Here is a 24,206-nt window from a genome sequence, read left to right as displayed (position 1 = left end):
CCATTACAGATTTAAAGAGAAATCTGGAACTAGGAAAATGTCCAGAGATCTAAAAAGATGACCCCAAGTAACACTCTAAGCAATAGTGGAGAGTCTAACTTAAATGCCATCCTAGAGCCTTCATCCAGTAGCTGATGGAAGCAGAAGCAGATATCCACAGCTAAACACTTAGCCAAACTCCTGGAATCCAGTTGCAGAGAGGGAGAAGTGATGAGCAAAAGGGTCAAGACCAGGTTGGAGAAACCCACAGAAACAGCTGATGTGAACAAGTGGGAGCTCATGGACCTAAGACTGATAACTGGGAAACCAGCATAGAACCAATCCAGACCCTGTAAACATAGGTGTGAGTTAGGAAGCCTGGGCAATCAATGGGGCCTCTGGTAGTGGAAATGTATTTATTCCTAGGTATGAATGGACTTTGGGAGCCCATTTTACACAGAGAGATATCCCCTCAGCCTAGACACATGGGGGAAGGCTTAGGACCTGCTCCAAATTATATGTCAGTCTTTGATGAAATCCCATGGAGGGCCTCATTTTCCCTGGGGAGGGGAAAGGGATAGAGGGTTGGTGGAGGGCAGGTGAGGAGGGGAGGGTGAGCGAACTGGGATTGACATGTAAAACAAGCTAGTCTCTAATTTAAATTAAACAACAAAAACCAAAAAGAAATCACAAATGTTTTATACAGAAAATTGAATAGGATTCAAAATAATTTAATTGCATATGATTCTTTGCATTATTAAAGAAAATAAAAACTGCAAGTCTTAAATTACATAACTTAAATTACATAAATAGTAACATAAATACACACATAATACACATATATACTCTCCTAGCTCAGGAGAGTCCTCTCCATTTTTGTTAGGGCTTCCTTCTTCTCAGCAAATATTGGCAGCAAGTTGTTTAAAAAAGTCAGGGCTCTCCAGATTTCTGCTCTGACCACCTCCCAGGCACAGGGGCTGTATTTCTTCTCCTTCAGGTAGACAGTGATCCTGTGGAAGTAATCATTCACAGTCACCTGCGAATCACCCATCCCCTGACATGTTGTCAGGAGTTTGAGCTGGTCATTGAGATCACTAAGGAATGTTTCCAGGACTTTTTCTCCCAAACATGAGATGAGTCCATTGGCACCAAGAGGGTCAGGACCTGCTGGGCCAGCCCCTGTAGGAAAGAGATTGCTTGTGCCTTCTGTATGTGCTGGGCATCCACCTTCTTCAGAGGGAATGCAAAGTCCTTTCTGTCCTTCAGGCAGGAGACAAGGGAGGGTCTCTTCCATTCGTCTAGGGGATTCAAGATTTTATTTTTCATGTGGGTATAAGTCTGACATAGGTCACATCCCAGACAGCATGTTGACCAGTAGTTCAACACCACCAGGGCCATCAGGAAAGCAAAGGGTCTAGCCATTGTGGATGCTGCAGCTGCTGCTGATCCTTTGGGCTCTGTGGTCCTGAGTCTTTCCCTCTAGGTTCTCTGAAGACCATGCTGTGAGCATTGTTCTTAAATAGGAAAAAAACCACTATTTTCCATTTTCTGAATGCCCTCCTCTCACTTTCCAATTGTCTTTTCAATTTGGTTAACTCATTCTCTCCTTGTGTCTGGGAATTTTTTCTAAAAGCTTTTAGTTTTCATCTTTGCTTCCTCTTTCACTGCTGCCCTCAGAAAGCTGACTTACAATTTTTCATTTTGCAAATGGAAATGTCATTAAATCTTACACCACAGATGAGCCTTCTTTGTTGAAATTTACACATTATTTATAAAGACAAAATTTTCTCTAAAACTTTTATTTAAAAGAATTGAAATTCACTTTAACATAATTTGGTTTTATTTATAATATTATATAAATATATATATGTCTTAATTATAAGGTAAGACCGAAATTATTTGAAAATTAGAATATTTCGGCTTATGATGGTGGTGCACACCTTTAATACCAATACTGGGGAAGCAAAGGCTATGATTTCAAGGCTATCCTGGCCTACTGATAGAGTTCCAAAACAGCTAGGGCTACTCAAAGGGACCTTGTCTAAAACACCCAAAATAGAAAACAAGTATGGATGTCAATGACACATTTTAAATTTTTCCATTGTTTAAAGGCTTTATTAAGTTAGTTCCTTCAACTTGCCTACATTAGCTCCAATATTAATGTTTATATAATATTAACTAAACCATCAGTGTATCTTGTTTATCCATCAAATGGTTGTTATACCATCACGAAGACTCAAAGTGTAAAGGCTTACTGCTCAAGGATCGTGGGCTGAGTTTGATTTCTGGAACCCATGTCTGACCAAGAAAAACCGACTCTTGTAAGTTGGACTTTTACCACTACATATACACTTGGCAAGCTTGTTTCCACACAGGTACACTCAATGCATGCATGCACATACAACACCCACACACCATGATACCCATACACACTCACACAGGTACTCACACTCATTCATTTATTAACATGATTACACAAGACACACACTATCATATACACATGCACACAAACATAGAAACACAAACACACATGATGCAAATCATCATGCATACTCACATGCACACAAGCACACATATACTTACTAACACGCAAATACACACACTCACAGAAATGCACACACATAGACACGGGAAGAAACACACAAATACACACTCACACAAATATGTGCTCATATACACACATACACACACATAAAAACACTCCCCTACACATGTATTCACACACAATCACACTTAAGACAGATTTCCAATACATACATAAATACACACACACTCATTCATAAACACAGGAACATACTAACGAACACATTCTCAGATATAAAAATATATGCAAACACCATGGAAACATAAACACGCACCACATGCTCATATACTTACACACATGTACAAATTCCCACACATACACACATATACACAAAAATACACAAATATGTACAAAACATTCAAAATCAACACATACACCTAACATACCCAAGTACAGGCACACACACACACACATATGTTATCTTTATATACACATTCAAACACATACATTCTCAAATATGCACACAAAACTAGCACACACAGACACACCTGCACAAATCTATAACTACTCTGAGTGACACACAGACATACATGCAAACACACTCAGACACATATACACATGTAGTCACACACATACACACACACACACACACACACACACACAAGATTAATAGGATATTAAAAATCTGAAAGTTCAATTTTCATTCACTTTGCTTAACAACTTTAGAATTTTAACTCAATAGATTTCTGGATCCACTGCGTGGTAAGAGGACCATGAGATTCACAAAGTCACTCACTTCATGGTGTCCAAAGGGCAGACAGAGACAAAGAATATTCTTAACATGGTGTCCCCTAACCTTCCTCCAGCAAAGCCTCACTACCTAGTGGTCCACTCATTGGAAACAATCGATGGATTTGTACTGATACTGTTTGCTCCTTGAGGATGAGATGAAGGTTCCTGTTCCCTGAGAACACTGCTCACATGAGTACCAACATCCAATACAGCAAACCTTGAGAGACGTTCTATATCCAAACCACAACATACATCAAAGTGTCTGAACTTTGTATTTCAAAGGCTTATGATCTGAAATGCTATGCCACAAGTTCTATTTAACAATAAATTCATGATAATTTTAATCAGTATGTGATATTTTTCCTCATGCAGAGGACACTGTAGTGTGGTTAATTCCCTATAAACAATTTTTGTTTCAAGTCAGAACAGAAGCAGTGCTAGCTTCTCAACATCTATAGCAGCTAGGAATCTGCACAGTGTTTTCTGTGTATTTGCAGACTTCAAAGTCTTTGTCATCATTCTGTGAAACATACATAAACTAATTTTATTAATGGCAACAAATAAGGCTGTATGGTTTTAGATTATGTAATAAGACCTTTTGTGTTTAAGAACATTGGAGCCACTACTTGCACACAAACTGTATCTAACTGGAATATTTAATTGTGTGCTCTTGAAATTTTCAGTTTCTACTATTTTCTAGTGATAGATATTGGACACTACTGATAGACATTGGAAACATGTCCCCTTCTCCCTGTGACTATTGGTCCTGGTGATGGATTCCTGTCTGTATAGAACCTTCTTAGTCTCTTTCATGTACACACTCTCCGTGGCTTTCCGATGCCTCTGTCTTGGAATCCTTACCAGGAAGTCTGTCAGTCTTTCTATTATTCCTATGGATACTAATTAGGGACAGAACTAACCTTTAAATTTCAAAAGTTTAGGGAGGTGAAAGAGATGTAGGAATCTCTTCAGAATGTTAGTAGGTATGCTCTAATGATACTTTAGCTGGTGTCTGTCTGAAAGTCCATCAATCCTCCATTTCAAGAACACAATTTTGTACCCATGCACACATATGCATGTGCACAGGCACACACACAGATGTACACACAGAGAATTATTTAATTCCTTGACATGTATGTATTCATTTCAAAAGACAGTACTAAGGCCTTAACTTCATTACTTACTTTAAGTGGAAAGTGATCCTCAATGGCTGCTTGGTCTTCTGTATTTGCCCACTGATTGGGCAGAGCCTTCATAGCACAGAGTCTCATCATAATGAAAAACCAGATGATGGAGCTTTTCCTACTTATTCTCATAGGCAATTCATTAAAAGCATAGCGGTCTCTGAAATTTCTCCCTCTCAGGAATGAATTCCTATAGGCCACAGGATTGTGCTTCCCTGGTCCCTCAAAGTCAGAATCAATGTTGACCCCTCCTTTCTTCCCATCCCCTTCATGCTGAGGTCTACAGTGTTCTTCACCCTGTGACAATCACCCAGACCCTCAGTGCTGGCTCCTCCTTGATGTGTATGTGTGTGCAGAGTCTGATTCCAGGATTGTGTTACTTCTCCATTACCCATAGGATTTGCTCAGAAGCCCTCAAGTTCATTAACACTCTCTGATGCACTGTGAAATCACATCCTCAGCCCTCCTTCTTGTACCGTACTACATGAGGGTGTGCTTACAAGGATGAATTTGGTATTTATATGAAAATCATATCTTCCTGGTTTAAGTTTCATAACTCATAGAAGGTTACTGGTTTTATTTAGTTGTTTATGTGAAGGACATTTGTCTTCATTTAAACCCACAGTACTTGATAATAGAATAATAGGAAGAGGTCAGGGTAGTCAGAGTCAAGTACATGTGGGGTATAGTTGGCCAAAGACTAAGTCACAATTAGAGAGAAGCAAGACATTCTGGCTTCCTACTGCAGAGCATGCTGGTTATATATACAGGAAAGCACTCTATACTGGAGAAATGTAATGATTTAAGTTTAATTGTCAGTGAATGAGAAGTGTGAGATGGGTATATCTACTCATCTAAACAATAGGCAATGTTAAACATCAACAACAATTTGAACACTGGTTTCGCATGTAATTTTTATGGTGAAGAGCACAATATCAAAACATAAATTTTTTAAATAATGCAAAGAATGGAAATGGTAAGTAAGATATGTTAAGAAATAATTTATAAAACAGAAAACAATCTGGTTACATATGTATTCACTTCAATAACAAATATATATCACTATCATGAAATAACTGAAAAGAACTTAAGTCAAATATAGTTCAATAAATCAGTAAGTATGAAAATATGGAGAACAAAGGTCTTTACATATAGACCCAGTATTGCCAATTCCTGACGAAGGGCCTAGTTATATTCATTGAGTTTATGTTAAAAATAATTAAGAATTTCAAGACTGCAGAATCTGAATAGTGAGGTGCAGTGTCCTAGCCTAGGAGAATTTTCTCCTTTTTGCCTCAGGACTTACTCCTTTTCCTCACCCAATCTTGGCAGCAAGGTGGCTGAGGAAGTCAGGGCTCTCCAGACTTCTGCTCTGACTACCTCCCAGGCACAGGGGCTGTGGTTCTTCTCTCTCAGGTAGACAGTGATCCTGTGGAAGTATTTCCTCACAGCCACCAGGGAGTCTTCCTGGCTCAGGGGAGGTTCCTGCTCCCCCACCTGCTGCAACAGACAGGCTTGCAGATCATTGAGCTGCTGGTGGAGGCCAGTGCAGAAGGTGTCTAGGAGGGCTGTCTCCCAAGCAGCAGATGAGTCCTTTGAGCTGAAGAGTATCAGGAAATTTCTGAGTCAGCTCCTGTAGAACAGGGATGGCATGAGCCTTCTGGCATGAGCTGGGCATGCACCTTCTCCAGAGGAAATTCAAAGTCCTTTCTGTCCTTTAGGCAGGAGAGAGGGGAGAGTCTCCTCATTTGTTTCAGGAGCATCAGGGCTCTCTTGTTCCTGATTTAATGAGTTTAAGGCTTGCGACATCCTAGAGAGCATGTTGACCAGTATAATCAAAATGACAGCCATCAGGAAAGCATAGGGCCTAACTCTTGTAGCTCTTCCAGGAGCTGATGGCCCTCTAGCCTTTGTTTTAATCAATCTTTCCCCTGGGTTCTCTGCAAACTTTCCTTAAGCAGGTGTTTTAATGGGGTGAATCACAAACATTCACTTTTTGAATGTCCTTCCCTTACTTCCTAATTTTTTTTTTATTTCATGTATTCATTCTCTGCTCTCTCTTGAATTTTTTTCATAAGCATTTTGGTTTTCATTGTTGTATCAACATTCCCTGTTCATCTCAACAAAACCAGCTTAGAAGTTCTCCTCTGAATCAATTTTCATTAACTTTTACCATATATATATATATATATATATATATATATATATATATATATCAATTATCCAAAGTTTTCTCATCTAATGTAAAGAATAAAAATAATTTCACTCAAAACATGTATTTAAAAGGTATTGAATGGGATTCTTGCCTGCCTTCTGGGGACATGCTTGAAGTGTCCTGAGGACTGTGGACTGAGTGCAAAGGAGCCGGCCTAGAGACTGGCCCACCCTGAGGCAGTAGGCATCTTAGTCCAGCCTCCAACCATGGGAGTAGTTTCACAACCACCCACTGGAGTAGGTGAGACATGATACTATTGGAACAGCTTGCACCCACCAGAAAAGAACCTTGGTCCCATGACAACCAGAAGGAGAGACCCTACCAGTATTCTCTGGAAGTAGGGATGGGTAGATGACAGTATAAGAATACAGTTAACAACAGAAGAATCAATATGACTACACCAGAGTCTAGGGACTCCACACCAGCAAGGCTTGAACATCCCAACGCAGATGAAGCAGAAGAGAATGACCCTAAAAACAACTTTATGATGATGATAGAGAACCCCAGAAGAGGTAATGAGAAAACTTCTTAAAGGAATGGAACAAAAAAAAATTCAAGAAATGGAGGAAAAGAGAAACTAAAAATTACAAGAAACAATTCAAACATTGCAAGATTTGAAAGCTGAAACAGAGACAAAAAAAAAAAAACAGTCTGAGGGAATGCTGGAAATAGAATAAAAGAGATAGAAGAGGGAATCTCAAGCATTGAAGATACAGTAGGAGAAATACATTCATCAACCAAAGAAAATCTTAAGACTAACAAATCCCTGTCACAACATATCCAGGAAGTATGAGAGGGACACCATGAAAAGACCAAACTTAAGAGTAATAGGCATAGAAGAAGGTGAAGAAACCCAATCCAAAGGTACAGAAAATAATTTCAACAAAATCATAGAAAACTTTCCTAACCTATGAAATTACAAGAAGCTTACAGAACACCAAATACAGTGAACCAAAAATTAAAGTCCCCTTGCCACATAATTATGAAAATACAAATAATACAGAATAAAGAAAACATACTAAGAGCAGCAAGGGAAAAGGGCCAAGTAACATAAAGGCAAACCTATCAGAATTACACCTGACTTCTCCATGGAAATTCTGAAGACAAGAAGGTCCTGGATAGACATTCCACCAATACTTAATGGATCACACATGCCAGCCCAGACTACTATACCCAGCAAAGCTTTCCATCACTATTGAAACGAAGATATTCTATGACAAAACCAGAATTAAACAATAAACATCAATTAATCAAACACTATAAAAATTCTGGAAGGAAAATTCCAACCCAAGGAAATTAACTACACCCGCAAAAATATAGGCAATAGATAATCCCACTTCAATAACAGCCTAAAAATGGGGAGGAGGGTATCCACACAAAATACCACCACCAACAGCAAATCCAACACAAGCAACAAATAACAATCAATAGTCATTAATATTCCTCATCATGAATGGTCTCAAGTTGCCTATAAAGAGACATAGGCTAAAAGATTGGATACAAAGACAAAATTCATTTTTTTTGCTGTGTATAAGAAACACCCATCAACTTCAAAGACAGAGTTAAGGGCTGAGAAAAAACTTTCCAATCAAATGGACCCAAGAAACAATCAGGTATAGCAATACTTATATATAGCAAATTAGACTTTAAACTAAAATTAATCAAAAGAGATGAAGCAGGTCATGTCTTATTCATCACAGGAGAAATCCATCAAGATGAACTCTCATTTGAGAACATCTATGCCTCAAATACAAAGACACCCACATTTATAACAGAAACATTACTAAAACTTAAATCTCACATAAAACTTCACACACTTATAGTGGGAGATTTTAACACACCACTCTCAACACTAGACAGGTCCACCAGAGAGAAGCTTAACAAAGAAACAAAGGAACTAACAGAAGTTATGTCCCAGTTGGGTTAACAGACATTTATAGCACATTCCATCCACACACAAAAGAATATACCTTCTCACCGCCACATGGAACCTTCTCAAAAATCCTCTACATACTCAGCAATATAGTAAACCTCAATAGGTACAGAACAATTGGAAAAACTTACTGTATCTCATCATTCCACCATTTTTTAAACATAAAATTCAACAACAATATAAATTGCAGAAAACCTACAAACTCATAGAAACTGAACAATGTGCACTTGCACCATTCCTGGGTCAAGGGGGAAATAAAGAAAGAAATTAAAGACTTCCTAGAATTCAATGAGAATGAAGACACAACATACCCAAACTTATGGAACACTTTGAAAACAGTGCTAGAGGAAACTTCATAGCACTAAGTGCCCACATAAAGAAACTGGAGAATAGTCACAATAGAAAAATAACAGCACAATTGAAAGCTGTAGAACAAAAAGAAGGGAAATCACCCTAGAGGAGGGGCCTCCAGGAAATAATAAATTCAAGGGCTGAAATCAAAAAGGTGGAAACTAAGAAAACAATGCAAAGAATCAATGTAACAAAGACTTGGTTCTTCGACAAAATCAACAAGATAGACAAACTGTGATCCAAATTAACCAAAAGACAGGGAGAAAACATGCAAATTAACAAAATCAGAAATGAAAGGGGAGACATAACAACGGACACAGAAGAAATCCAGAGAATCTTTGATAACCTGTACTCCACAAAATCCAAAATTTATCGAAAATGGTCAATTTTCTGGACAGATATCACTTACCAAAATTTAATCAAGAACATGGAAGCAACTTAAATAGACCTATAACTCCTTATGAAATGAAGCAGTCATCAAAACTCTCCTAACCAAAAGAAGCCCAGGGCCAGATAGTTTCAGTGCAGATTTCCACCAGAAATTTGAAAAACAGCTCATACCAATACTCCTCCAATTGTTCTATATACTAGAAGCAGAAGGGTCATTGCCAAACTCTTTTTACAGGGCTACAAAAGCCACACAAAGACACAACTAAGAAAGAGAACTACGACCAGTATACCTCATGAACACTGATGCAAAAATATTCAGTACTATACTGGCAAATCGAATCCAAGAACACATCAGAGAAATCATCTACCATGACCAAGTACACTTCCTCCCGGGGATGCAGGGATGGTTCAACATATGAAAATCCATCTATGTAATCTACCATATAAGCAAACTGAAAAAGAAAAACCACATGACCATCTCAATTGATGCCAAAAAAAAAAGCCTTTGTCAAATTCCAACACCCCTTCATGATAAGGTCTTGGAGAGATCAGGGATAACAGGAACATACCTAAACACAGTAAAAGCAATATAAAGCAAACCAACAGTCAATTTCAAACTAAATGGACAGACACTCAATGTGATTCCTCTAAAATCAGGAACAAGAAAAGGCTGCTCACTCTATCTAATCTCTTCAATATTGTACTTGAGGTACTAGCTAGATCAATAAGACAAAAAAAAAAAAAAAAAAAAAAAAAAAAAAAAAAAAAACAAGGAGATCAACGGGATGCAAATCTGAAAGGAAGAAGTTAAACTTTCACTATTTGCAGATGATATGATAGTTTACATAAGTGACCCAAAACTCTACCAGGGAACTTCTGCTGATAAACACCTTTACCAAAGTGGCAGGATACAAGATTAACTCGAAACAAATCAGTGGCCCTACTATATACAGATGATAAGGGGCAAGGAAAAATAATCAGAGAACATTACCCATTACATAGCCACAAACTGTTACTAGCAGTTTTCCCCCCAGCCTGGACCCACAGCCCCATCAGCCTCAAATAACACACAGAGATGATGTATTAGATATAAAGAAAGCTGCTGGCCTTTCTTATACACTAGCTCTGTTTGAAATATTAACTCATTTCTATTAATCTAAATATTTCCAGGCGATCTTATCTTACTGGAGAGAGAGGGTCCGGACCTTCTTCTCATTACCCTGCATCTTGAATCTCATCCACACACCTACAAACACCAGATTTTTGACAAAGAAGCTAAATTGGTACAAGGGAAAAAAGAAGGCATCTTCAACAAATGGTGCTGGCATATCTGGATACTGGTGTGTAGAAGACTGCAGATAGAGACATATTTATCACTATGTACAAAATTAAATCCAGTGAATCAAAGACCTCAACATAAACCCAGCCACACTGAACCTTTTAGAAGAGAAAGTGGGAGGTACCCATGAATGAATTGGTACAGGAGACTGCTTTCTGAACATAACGCCAGTAGCACAGACACTGAGATTGACAACTAATAAATGGGACCTCCTGAAACTGAGAAGATTTTGTAAGGCAAAGGACACAATCAACAACACAAAACAGCAGCCCTCAGAATGGGAAAAGATATTCTTTGATCCCACATCTGACAGAGGGCTGATTTCCTAAATATACAAAGAACTCAGGCAGCTAGTTACCAAAACACCAAATAATCCATTTAAAATGTGGGGTACAGAACTAACTACAGAATTCTCAATGGAGAAATCTAAAATGGCTGAAAGACACTTAAAATGCTCAACATCCTTAACCATCAGGAAATTCAAATCAAAACTTCTCTGCGATATCATCTTATTCCTATCATAATGGATAAAATCAAAAACACCAAAGACAGTTTATGCTAGAGAGGATGTGGAAAAAAGGAGAACACTACTCCACTGCTGGTGGGAATGCAATCTTATACAGACACTTTGGAAATCAGTAAGGCAGTTCATCAGAAAAATGGGAATCAGCACCCAGTAATTTCACTCTTAGGCATATACCCAGAAGATGCACATTAATATAACAAAGATATCTGTTCAACTATGTTCGTAGCAGCATTATTTGTAATAGCCAGAACCTGGAAACAACCTAGATGCCCCTCAACTGAAGAATGGATGGAAAAAATGTGGTACATTTACACAATGGAGTACTACTCAGCAGGGAAAAAAAACAAAACAAAAACAATAACAAATAAAAAACAATAGAATCTTGAAATTCGCAGGCAAATGGATGGAAATAGAAGAAACCATCCTGAGTGAAGTAAAACCCAGTCAGAAAAAGACAAACATGATATGTACTCACTCGCATATGAATTTTAGACATAGAGCAAAGGATTACCAGCCTACAATTCACATTGTGGGAAAAGCTAGGAAATAAGGAGAACCCTAAAAGAGACATACACGGTTCCCTGGAGAAGGGGAAAACAACAAAATTTGTGAGCAATTTTGGAGCATGGAAGGAGGAGAGAGGGAGTTAGGAGAAAGAGAAGAGGAGGGGAGAGTTGGCATGATCAAAAAGAAAGATTGAGACAGGGAAAGAATAGAGAAGAACAAGAAAAGAGACACTATAATAGTCATTATAGACTTAAGGAGAAATCTGGCACTAGGCAAATGCCCAGAGATCTACAAGGATGAACCCAACTAACAATCTGAGCAATAGTGGAGGGACTACCTTAAATGCCCTTCCCTGATATTGAGATTGATGATTACCTTATATACCATCCTGGGCCTTCATCTAGTAGCTGGTATAAGCAGAAAAAATTCCCACAGCTAAAACCTAGCTGAATCCTGAAATCCAGTTATAGAGAGGGAGGAGTAATGAGCATATGGGTCAAGACCAGGCTGGAGAAACCCACAGAATCAGCTGACCTGAACAATAGGGAGCTCATGCATCCCAGTATGATAGCTGGGAAACCAGCCTAGGACTGACTCAGACCCCTTGAATGTGGGTGTTAGTTAGGAGGAGTGGGCAGAGTATGGAGCCTCTAGTAATGAATCAGTATTTATCTCTAGTATATGAATGGACTTTGGGAACCCACCCCACATAGAAGAATACCTTCTCTTCCTAGACACATGTAGGAGGGGCTAAGTCCTGCCCTAAATGATATGACAGACTTTGAAGACTACACATGGAAGGCTTCACCCTCCCTGTGGAGCAGAAAGGGATGGGGTAGGGTTTGGTGGGGGTGGTAGGGGAGGATTGGAGGGTGAGGGAATTGGGATTGGCCCGTAAAAGAACCTTGTTTCAAATTTAAATTGAAAAAAACAAATTTGGCATTAAAAAAGGAAAAGGTATTGAATGGCTCGGTCATCTACATTCTTAGAGCACACATGGGAGTATATGCTTGGTTTCACAACACCCACGTAATTTCAAGCACTGTAGAACATACCTGAACTCCTAAAAATTACAAGGTAACACAAACAGGCAGTGACTGAGGTAGCAATTGGATATTGACATTTGTTTTTAACATGAATGAACATGGACATGCAAATGCAAATACACAAACCTGTGTGTATCCTACATAAAGCAAACACTAGTAAAAATATAAATTTACAAACGGAAATACAACTTGAGTCAGATGTTGTTACTCATATCTTTTACCTTAACATTTGGAAGAGAGAGGAACACTGATTTCTGTGTTGAAAGTATGCCTGGTCTACATATTTTGTTCCAGGACAGCAAGAGACACCTAGAGAAACTTACAAAAATAGTAAAAGAAAAGAATGCTGAAATAAATTGAGAAAGTTTAAGTCTCATATATTCATTGAAATGTAAAGATGAGTACATTATATCTAAATAGACAAATGTTACAGTTATTGTACATTAAAAGTAATGGCAATATACAAACAAACAAATATATGAAGTATAAGGGCTGTTCTCTCTGAAGCCTGTGGTTCCTGTAGATAAACACATTTAACATCCACAAACATCATGAGATTAAATTATATGCACTCTGTTCTTTTAGAAATGTCTCTAAAGTAGGAGTCAGAGTCTTTTCAAGGTGACCACAGATGCATGGGAATATTTGAGATGACAGAGCAGTCAGAAACAATGTTTCAATCATTTTCATTTTTGCAGCTTTTATCCATAGTGTTCTTTTCTCCATTTTATGGTTCATTTATGTGTTCTCTCTGTGGTCTGCAATGAACGACTCAGCTACTGTTTGAAATAAAATGTTAATTTCCTTGGTAAGCCTCAAGCATATTAAATATAAATAGAAAGTATTGTTTCAATGAGGAAGATGTGTGGTAGAATGTCAAAGTGGTGTATGAAAAAATACACCAAATAACAGAATTTTTAGTGTTAGTCTTCACCACACAGTTTCCCTTGCATCATCCCAGAGATGATGCTCTCTAACCTCTGTGAGTTTCCTTACAGATTGGGCAGAGCCTTTCTAGCACAGAAGCTCTTCAGAATGAAGAAGCAGATGATGTTTTCCTGACTAGTCCCATGGGTGACTCATAACATTTGACAGCTTTGCTAATAATTCTCTCTCTCAGGAACCTATTATTGCAGGCCATGGGGTTGTGCCTCACTGTTCCCCAAAGTCAGGACTAATGTAGGTATCTCCCTTTCTGTCTGTCATTTGAACACTGAGGTCTACAGTGCTCTTCAACCTGTAACAAGTACCCCTATCCTGAATGGTGATTTCTTCTTGGTCAGTGTGTGAAGAATCTGATGCCAGTATGATGCCAATTTCCAAGTACCATGTGACTCACTCAGTGGCTTTTGAGTTACCCACATTCTCTGCTGCACAGTGACACAATACCTTCCATCCTTCTCTTGTCCCCCAGCCCCTGAGAGTGTGCTCACCACATCCTGATGACTTCAGCTCTCATACTGGGTAAGGCATTTGCTTGACTTTTCACCATTCTAAATCCTAGAGGATTACTGCTCTTAGTGTGTTCATGTGAAGGGCTTGTGTTTTCAGTTAGGACTCAGATTTCTAGGGATCTGAGTACCATGTGTTCCCAGATGTTAGTAACAAAAAGATTCTGCCTATATTGAAGAAGAAAATTTCCCAGTCTTAATTTCATACATAGTAAATAAATATTGTCAAGTACTCTTCTATGATGAACACTTAATCATTGAATACTTGTTGTGTTTGAAGTGACTAGATCGAACTATGAGACACACTGATGGCTGGTCATTTGATTACAGTCTAAAGTTTAAACTGTGTGTGCAGTTTCAGAATAATAAGTGATTGAAGGTCCTTGCAACCCCATCTCCATTCAACTCAAAACTGCATGGTAGAGAGATGTTCAGACTGTTCTTCTGGAGAGTAAGCACTTTATGTCCTTCAATTATTTATAATTTCTCTTTTAATTTTACTGTATTTTGGAGGCATTCACTTAATGATGGATTCTGCCTATCTGATTTTCCTTGTATTTACTCCCTAATGATGTTAGACAGTAAAATGAAACAATTCTATAGCATCAGTATCTTTAACTTTTATAACATTTAACTTTTCATTACCTACTTACTAACTTATCTACTTTCTTACTTATGTACTTTTGTATTTTCTACTTTCCTAGATAGCAAAACCCAGTTCTGGTTCTTAGTATGGAAATAAAGATGTGACATCAATTGTTATGAAATCAAAAGAGAGGAGTGACTTTTGCTGTCCAGATGGGGAGCAAATTCAGTAACATTAGTAACATTCAATACAGCTCTCGTGGATTTCCTACCATCATGAAATAAAATAATTCATAATGTGCAAATGACTATACGTTGAACGTGACCTAAAAGTTAATGAAGTTCCAATAGAAGTTTAACAACTTTCCACTCAGAAACAGAAATAAAAATCACTAAATACACACTTAAGCACAAAGAGAATTGGGAATATATAACAATACATGGTTCCATATACTACTGAGGTATAATAATCAGAATAGCAGGACACTAACAAACAAAAGCAGATATGCAAATCAGTGCAACAGGGTAGCTGACCCAGAAATAAATACAGCTAAACCCCAACTGAATTCTCTGAATTACCAACAACACACATTGGGGTGGGGGTCCCTTTTGTAACTGTGTCTGGGAGAATGAAACTAGGTCTCTGTATGCTACTTAGTACAGCAATCAAATCATAACCTGAATGTAAGTGCAGAAACTTTGAACTTGGTAAGGCAGACATAGAGAAAATACCTCATTTTAGCTATAGGAAAAGGGCATCCCACCATAGGGAATGGGCTCCCACAACCTAGCTCATACACCAGGGAAAGATCCTGGTCCTACTGTTATGGCCCCTCAGGTACACCAAGCTACACAACTGTATCCTATATGCATAGGCCCTAACTCATTCCCATGGAAGATCCATAACTATTTAGTGTTCACAATTTCCCATAAATTTGGTTCATCTGTTTCTGTAGATTTCTCCTTCATGATTTTGACCTCCCTTGCTCATATATTCCCTCCTCCCTCTCTGACTGGATTCTCAGAGATTAGCCTGGTGTTTGGTTTTGGATCTCATAGACCCTTTTAAAGACTTACATATATTTCCTTAGGCTAGTGAGATACTTAAACTTCTTAAAAGATACTTCCTTATGCAGGAGATGGTGGTTAATTTGGAAACTCTGTGTTAATCAAATGGAGAACATATGCAACTATGAGTACTCACCCAAGGTGGGATGCTAATATCACACCTCCTTCCCCTACCAAGGCTCAAGGCACATTTGAGAAGAAGGATCAGAAGAACTGTAAAGCCAAAGATTGAGGACAATTGCTGAAAAACATGTTTTGAACATAACAGGACTATAGCACTCAAGTGCTGAGGACAGCTGTGATCGGGGGGCAAACGATACGTAGACAAGATCTATCCAGTCAACAACCCAGCAGGGAGAGGGAAGGGGCTCAAATCCCCCATCCCTAATTGAGCTGCCAACGGTAGCTGATATCTACTGAAGGACACTCAGTTTTCATAAGTGGTAGATGACGTATCCTTCAGGGGATGTCACCCTACATCTATGCAAATATGGGAAGTATTCATTGGACTAGTTTGGCTATGATAAAAAGATAAAGAGTGAAATAAGACATGATGTTAGGATGAGAATGTAGTGGGAAGATCTAGGAAGAGTCAGAGACAGGAAACACAGTGTGTGTGATCGAAATACATTAGTAATAAAATATGAGATTACCAAAGAGGGCACATCTGAGATTCCATCTTACTCCTGTCAGAATGGCTAAATCAAAAACACCAAAGACAGTTGTAAGGAGTATGGTTTTTCCTCCCGCTGCAGGTCTTGTCCCGTCACCGCGCCTGCCCCAATTAACACACTCAGACTCTGTACTTGATATAATGCTATTGGCCAGGTACTAGTTTCTTATCGGCCAGCTCTTTCTTAAGTATTAACCCATTTCTATGTATTTCCCACGTGGTTTCACCTACCGGGGTGTGGAGTGGGTGTCTGGTCTCCCCATTCTCTCCATGCTGATTCCTCCTTTCCACTTCCTTTTTCTTCCTTTTCTCCTAGTTACTCCTATCTTGCTTTCCTATTGGCCAACAGTGCTTTATTCATTAACCAGTACGAGAAACATATACGCATAATGGCATCTCCCATCATCTCCTCTTTTCTGTCTAAATAAAAGGAAGGTTTTTAACCTTAACATAGCAAAATATATAACACAACAGTTATCAAGTAAGAATCACAGTTAACAATATTTACTCCATTAACATTTAGCAAGATTAAAAGAAACTATTCTATCATCTATCCTATATTTGTGAGTCTAAAGTACTATATGTATCTTATCTTTAAGCCTAATGAAGGAAAACTATAACCATAACTATCTGTCTTCAACTCCATTAAATCCCACAGAATGATAGTATATAAACTCTAGAAATGACAGAGAAATCTTGCCTTGTCAGTCAACTGAAGTTCTTCTGTAATCTTCCATCTTCAGCCCATAGGCCATAGTGTGTCTGGCAGACTCTTCAGCAAAGCAGGAAACTTTAAACTGTCTTTTTGTATTGGCAGTTTGTCAGTCACTTTTCTCTGTGTCCTGCAGACTGTCTGGCAGACTCTTCCATGAAGCAGGAACTCTGTAGCAATGTCCATCTTGAATCATCAGTCACTTTTCTGTGTGTCCTGCATGTCCAGTTTATATAGCATAAAGTCATACAGTCCATACTGGAGCAGTACCTTGTCCAAATGGCTAGTCTTGCCATATTGGATGATGATAGGGAGCGCTGTCATGGGGGAATCCTAAGAAGATGAAGAAATCCTGGCTGTAGTCTGTAAGGCTGCTTTGTTCAAGTTGCTTTGAATGTTGGGATCACCAGGAACTCTGTTTTAGGTGGTCTGGCTTGATCAAACCATATTAGTCTGGAAGGAATCCACAGCTTTTCATTTTCTGTGGAAAGAAAAATAGAAATCCTTTTCCCCATTTACTTGTCCTTAGACTTAAATTTTTGAGTCAAAGCATTTTTTAAAATATATAAATTGAATTAATCCAGTAGTATTTTCTTTAACAGTTGTTTTCTCAGCAGTCAAACAATATAAAGACAATATAATACCGTACAGAATCCAGATTCTCTCCATCTGTGACTTTTTTATTATTCTGTTTCTTTTCTATTTTTTGAGACAGGGTTTCTCTGTGTAACTATTATCTGTCCTGGAACTCACTCTGCATACCAGGTTAATTTGAAATCACAAGAGATCTGTTTGCCTCTGTCTCTCAAGTTCTGGGATTAAAGGTGTGTACCACCACACCCAGCTCCTCTTTGTCTTTTTAAAACCATTTCATTTTTTTCCCCATGTCTACGTATATTTTAAAACACAATGTAAACCTTTAGAGGTTTTTCTTAATATGAGTCTGTCTTTACTGTAAATGTTTATATTTTTCTGGCCATGAGTCTTTTATCTGATAAACAACAACATTGCTGAAATGAAAATCATAGCTATGTCAGCCACTGTTTATCAAAGATGGCGGCAGGTACTTTTACTGCCAGCACTGAAAGCTGTGCTCACCGCCTTGGTCTGCGCTGCCATTCAGAAAGCATGCTGCCGGCTTGGAGATGTGGTCACTGCCATTGCCATCTCTCATACACACCAATAAATTGTTAGCAGAGTTATTTAAAAGCTGTGTGTTTTTTGCCACTTATGCTGAGTCAGGAATCTTCCCTTAAAGGAGCCGCGCAATTATCTGCTTGTCTCTTGCAAAGCAGAGTCCAACCAAGAAAAATGCTGCTACCAAGAAACCTTGTTTGTCTCTGTTCTTTTGTTTCTAAAACCCTTTTTTAAGCTTTTGTTAAATTTTAAGTGGAAGTTCTTATTAGCCACATGAGCGCCATATGTATGGAGTAAAGTTTTTCTACCCTCTGCCTGGTCTTGTCCCGCTGCCGCACCAGCACCAATTAACACACAGAGACTGTATTTGATACAATGCTGTTGGTCCGGTTACTTGTTTCTTATCCGCTAGCTCTGTCTTAAGTATTAACCCATTTCTATGTATTTCCACATGGTCTTACCAGGGACAGGCGGCTGGCAGTTCTTCCTTCTCCAGACTCTCCATCTTGGCTCCTCCTTACCACTTCCTTTTTCCTAGTATCCTAGTCCCTCCTATCTTCCTTTCCTATTGGCCAACAGTGCTTTATTCATTAACCAGTACAAGAAACACACACACACATACACACACACACACACACACACACACACACACACATATATATATATATATATATATATATATATGCATACATATATATATGGGCATCTCCCATCAGACAGTTGTGCTGGAGATGCTGTGGAGAAAGGGGAATACTCCTCAATTGCTGGTGGGAGTGCAAACTCGTACAGCCACTTTGGAAATTAGTAAAGGGGTTCCTCAGGTAAATGGAAATCAGTCAACCTCAATACCCAGTAATTTCATTCTTAGGCATATACCCAAAAGATGCACATTCATACAAGGACATCTGTTCAGCTATGTTCATAGCAGCATTATTTGTAATAGCCAGAAACTGTAAGCAACCTAGATGCCCCTCAACTGAAGAATGGATGGAAGAAAATGTGATGCCTTTACACAATGGAGTACTACTCAGTGGAAAAAAACAATGGAATCCTGAAATTCACAGGCAAATGGGTGGAACTAGAAGAAATCCTGAGTGAGGTAACCCAGTCATAAAAAGGCAAACACAGTATGTACTCACTCAAATATGGATTTTAGACATAGAGCAAATGATCACCAGTCTACAATCCACACTGCCAGAAAAGCTAGAAACAAGGAGGACACTAAGTAAGACATACATGGTCCCCTGGAGAAGGGGAAAGGGACAAGATTTCATGAACAAATTGGAAGCATGGAGGGAGAGGATAGGGAATAAGGAGAAAGAGAAGGGGAGAAGAGGAGGAGAGAGGTAGGCATGAGGGAACAGAAAGGTTGAGATAGGGAAAGAATAGAGGAGAACAAGAAAAGAGATACCATAATAGAGGGAGTTATTATAGAGTTAAGGAGAAATCTGGCAATAGGGAAATGCCCAAAAATCTACAACGATGACCTCCACTAACAATCTAAGCAATAGTGGAGAGGCTACCTTTAATGCCCTTCCATGATATTAAGATTGACGACTACATTATATGCCATCTGAGAGCCTTCATCTAGTGGCTGATGGAAGCAGAAACAGACAACCACAACTAAACACTAGCTGAACTCCTGAAATCCAGTTACAGAGAGGGAGGAGTGATGAGCAAAGGGGTCAAGACCAGGCTGGAGAAACCCACAGAATCAGCTAACCTGAACAAGGGGGAGCTCATACACCCCAGTCTGATAGCTGGGAAACCAGCATAACATGACCCAGATCCCCTGAATGTGAGTGTTAGTTAGGAGGAGCGGGCAGTCTATGGGACCTCTAGTAATGGATCAGTATTTATCTCTAGTAAATGCATGGGATTTTGGAGCCCATTCCACATAGAGAGATACTCTCTTATCCTAGACAATGGAGGAGGCCCTAGGCCCTGCCCCAAATGATATGACAGACTTTGAAGACTCCCCATAGAGGGCCTCAACCTCCCTGGGAGCAGAAATGGGATGGGCTGGGTTTGATGCCTGTGATAGGGGAGAATGGGAAGGTGAGGGAACCGGGATTGACATGTAAAACAACCATGTTTCAAATTTAAATTAAAATAAGAAAAAGTTGTACCATCACAATTTGATACGAAGATAAGTTCTCTTTTACTGACACAAAATACATGGACTACAAAGAATAGTTGTATACTATATATTATAAGACACTAGAGGATAAAATTTCAGAAATATTTATTTATTTATTTTGGTTTTTCAAGACAGTGTTTCTCTGTGTAGCTTTTGGAGCATGTCCTGTCCCTCACCAGAACAGGCTGGTCTGAAACTCACATATATAACCTGCCTCTGCCTCCCAAGTGGTTGGATTAAAAGCGTGCACCACAATCATCTGATAATTTTCAGATTTTTATACCTAAAACTATAAAATATGCAGGTCTGCTTATATTTAAACACCATGAGATTTATGCATATACCCTCTCAATGTGCATGGTTTTTACTTTGTAATGTTAGTATAAAGAAATAGAAAAAAATGATGAAATATAAATAATGGAAAAATATAAGATATATAACAAAATTTTAATGAACACAAAAAATAATTTTATTACATATAAAAAGTTTTATTGTATTAGAGAAAATATAAAATTTCACATGGTATTATAACTTAATTTTATACTTAAATAAATGTCTATATACATGAATAGAAATAACTGGATGATTCCAGAAGCCAGTGCCTCTACAATAAACTGTATGAAATATCCAACGAGTGAGATCACAGAGAAAGCCGAATTGACGAGGTGAGGTGCAGTGTCCTAGTCCAGTAGAATCCTCTCCACTTTAGCTCAGGACTTACTCCTTCTCCTCACTCAATCTTGACAGCAAGTTTGCTGAGGAAGACAATGCTCTCCAGACTTCTGCTCTGACCACCTCCCAGGCACAGGGGCTGTGGTTCTTCTCTCTCAGGTAGATAGTGATCCTGTGGAAGTATTTCCTCACAGCCACCAGGGAGTCTTCCTGGCTCAGGGGAGGTTCCTGCTCCCCCACCTGCTGCATCAGACAGGCTTGCAGGTCATTGAGCTGCTGGTGGAGGCCAGTGCAGAAGGTGTCTAGGAGGGCTGTCTCCCAAGCAGCAGATGAGTCCTTTGAGCTGAAGAAGAGGAGGACCTGCTGGGTCAGCTCCCGCAGGACAGGGATGGCTTGAGCCTTCTGGATGTGTGTTGATCCTGTTGAAAAAACAATGGTCCTGAACCTTCCCCTCTAGTGCCTCTGAAGACCATGGTGTGAGCATCTATCTTAAGTGAGAGAAACACTAGTTTCCATTTTCTGAATGTCCTCCCCTTCTCCACAATTCTGTTTTTGTTTGTTTGTTTTGTTTGTTTTTCATTCTCTGTTAGTGTCTGGGCATTTTTCTCAACCATTTTTATTTTCATTACTGCTTCCTCGTTCACTGCTGTCTTAAACAAATCTGCATCTGACATTTTCTTTCCCTATATAAAATTATCTGTTAGATGGGAGGTCTGAGCAGTCTATGGGACCTCTGGTAGTGGATCAGTATTTATCCCTAGTATACGAATGGACATTGGGAGCCAATTCCACATAGAGGAATACTCTCTCAGTCTAGACTCATGGGAGAGGGCCAAGGCCCTGCTTCAAATGATATATCAGACTTTGAAGACTACCCATGAAAGGCCTGACCGTCCCTGGGGAGCAGAAAGGGGACTGGATGGGGTTGGTACGGGGAACAGGGGAGGACAGGAGGATATGGGAACTGGGGTTGACATATAAAACAAGCTTGTTTCAAAATTAAATAAAAAATTATAAAAAAATAAATTATCATTAACTAGTAACTGCATATATACATTCAACATTTGAAATTTAAACATGTAAATTTGTTCTAAAATTTGTAATAAAAAGATATTGAAATTCAGATTTTAATTAAATTTTCTGTTGTTATTATTCAAATGCACAATTTTAAATTATAATCTGAAGTATGATGCAAATTAATTGTCTCTAAATTAAGAAGGTCAATGTAATGGTATACTTTAAATTTTTTTTAAGTTTAAAAGTTTAAAGTTTAAAGTGTTCAAATTATTTTCTTCAAATTCATTCATTAACTTTAATATTAAGTTATATTTATGTTTCATTTAATAATCATTGTATATTAGCTACTTATTCAATGATTCATATCATCCTGGGGATTCAGTGTATAAAGGCTTGCTGTCTAAGCTGGAGGAGCTGAGTTTGATTCCTGGAACCCATGGTTGTTGTAGAGATCTGAATTTGTAGTTTGTCCTCTGACTGCCACATCCATGTGTGGCAATCTTGGGACTGCACACACACTCAAGCACACACACACACACACACACACACACAAGCATATTCACATACAGACACACACATGGCATCACAGACACACACATGGCATCACATACAGAAATACAGATTCACAGACAATCACAACATAAACACATACATATAACACTCACATTCCCACACACAAATGCACTCACACATTTATACTTTAATACACACACACACACACACACACACACAAACATATTTATACACTGGTGCACTAACACATACAAACTCACATGCATGCTCTGTCTGTCTGTCTGTTTCTCTCTCTCTCATACACACACACACACACACACACACACACACACACACACACTTGCAAACAATGCTTACACATGCTCCCAATCATACACAAGAGTAATAAGAAGTAAGCATCTCAAAACTAAATTCCTGTGAGGGATTATTTTCTTACTTGAAGTAGGAAGATCCACTTCTAATCATGATCTTTAAGAGGGGAAGGCACACCTTTATCTGGATCTTTGAGGTGGGGCCACTCACCTTTAACCCATTTGAGGTATGAAGACCCACCTCTATGCTGAGGCACAACTTCTGCTGGAATCCCATAGAAGACATGAAAGAAGGAAGGAAGCTTTTGATCTTTGCCTGCTTGCTCTCACCTTGATAGCAAAGCCATTCCTTCATTGGCATTGGAGCCTGCTTCTTTTGGACTCCATAATGTTAGGAAGACCAGGTAAGAAATCCAGCCTCATTGGATGAATAAGTCCATAAAGATAAGTGTCTAATATTGTGTAACAAATGTAATATTTTGTTTTGAGATGTTGTTGCCCTTGTGTATTACTGGGAGTGTTTGTATGTGTTTGTGTGAGCATGGTGAATAGGTGTGTATGCGTGAAAGAGAGAGTGTGTGTATGTCTGTATGTGTGTTTGCAGCAGTGTATTATGGGTGTGTATATATGTGTGTGTTCATATGTGTGTGAATATATGTGTGTTTGAATGCGTGGGGTGTGTGTACTTGTGTGAAAGTTTAAATGTATATGTGAGTGCATTTGTGTGTGTGGGAATATGTACTTAAGTGTGAAGGAGTGTGTGTATTATGTGTGTGTGTGTTTATGTAATTGTCTGTGAATGTATATTATACTGTGTGTGTGTGTGTGTGTGTGTGTGTGTGTGTGTGTGTGTGTGTGTAGTCTCAAGATTACCATGACATGGATGTGATGGTCAGAAGACAAACTACAGGACTCAGCTCCTCCTGCTTCGGACAGCAAGATTTTACTCATCAAGACGTCATGATGACAAGAATCATTGAATAAGTAGGTAATATACAATGATTATTACATTAAACACACACATATGAGTTACTATTAAATTTAATGAAGGAAATAACGCTAACCCTTTAAACACTGGAAACGTATAAAGTACATTACATTGACATTTTTTATTTAAAAAACTATTTTTTCATTTTACATG

At 38.6% G+C, this 24,206-nt stretch overlaps 2 pseudogenes; both read right to left on the bottom strand.

Moving 5' to 3' along the window:
• Positions 1-829: 829 nt before the first annotated feature.
• LOC127224799 (interferon alpha-9-like) lies at positions 830-1,401 on the bottom strand (annotated as a pseudogene).
• A 4,380-nt stretch (positions 1,402-5,781) lies between these two features.
• Positions 5,782-23,420, bottom strand: LOC127224798 (interferon alpha-12-like; annotated as a pseudogene).
• Positions 23,421-24,206: the final 786 nt, after the last annotated feature.

The sequence above is a fragment of the Phodopus roborovskii genome, unplaced genomic scaffold (assembly GCF_943737965.1).
Source record: "Phodopus roborovskii unplaced genomic scaffold, PHOROB, whole genome shotgun sequence".
Taxonomy (NCBI): Eukaryota; Metazoa; Chordata; class Mammalia; order Rodentia; family Cricetidae; genus Phodopus; species Phodopus roborovskii.
The sequence above is the reverse complement of the archived record's forward strand: the minus strand, read 5'-3'. Positions and strand labels throughout refer to the sequence as shown.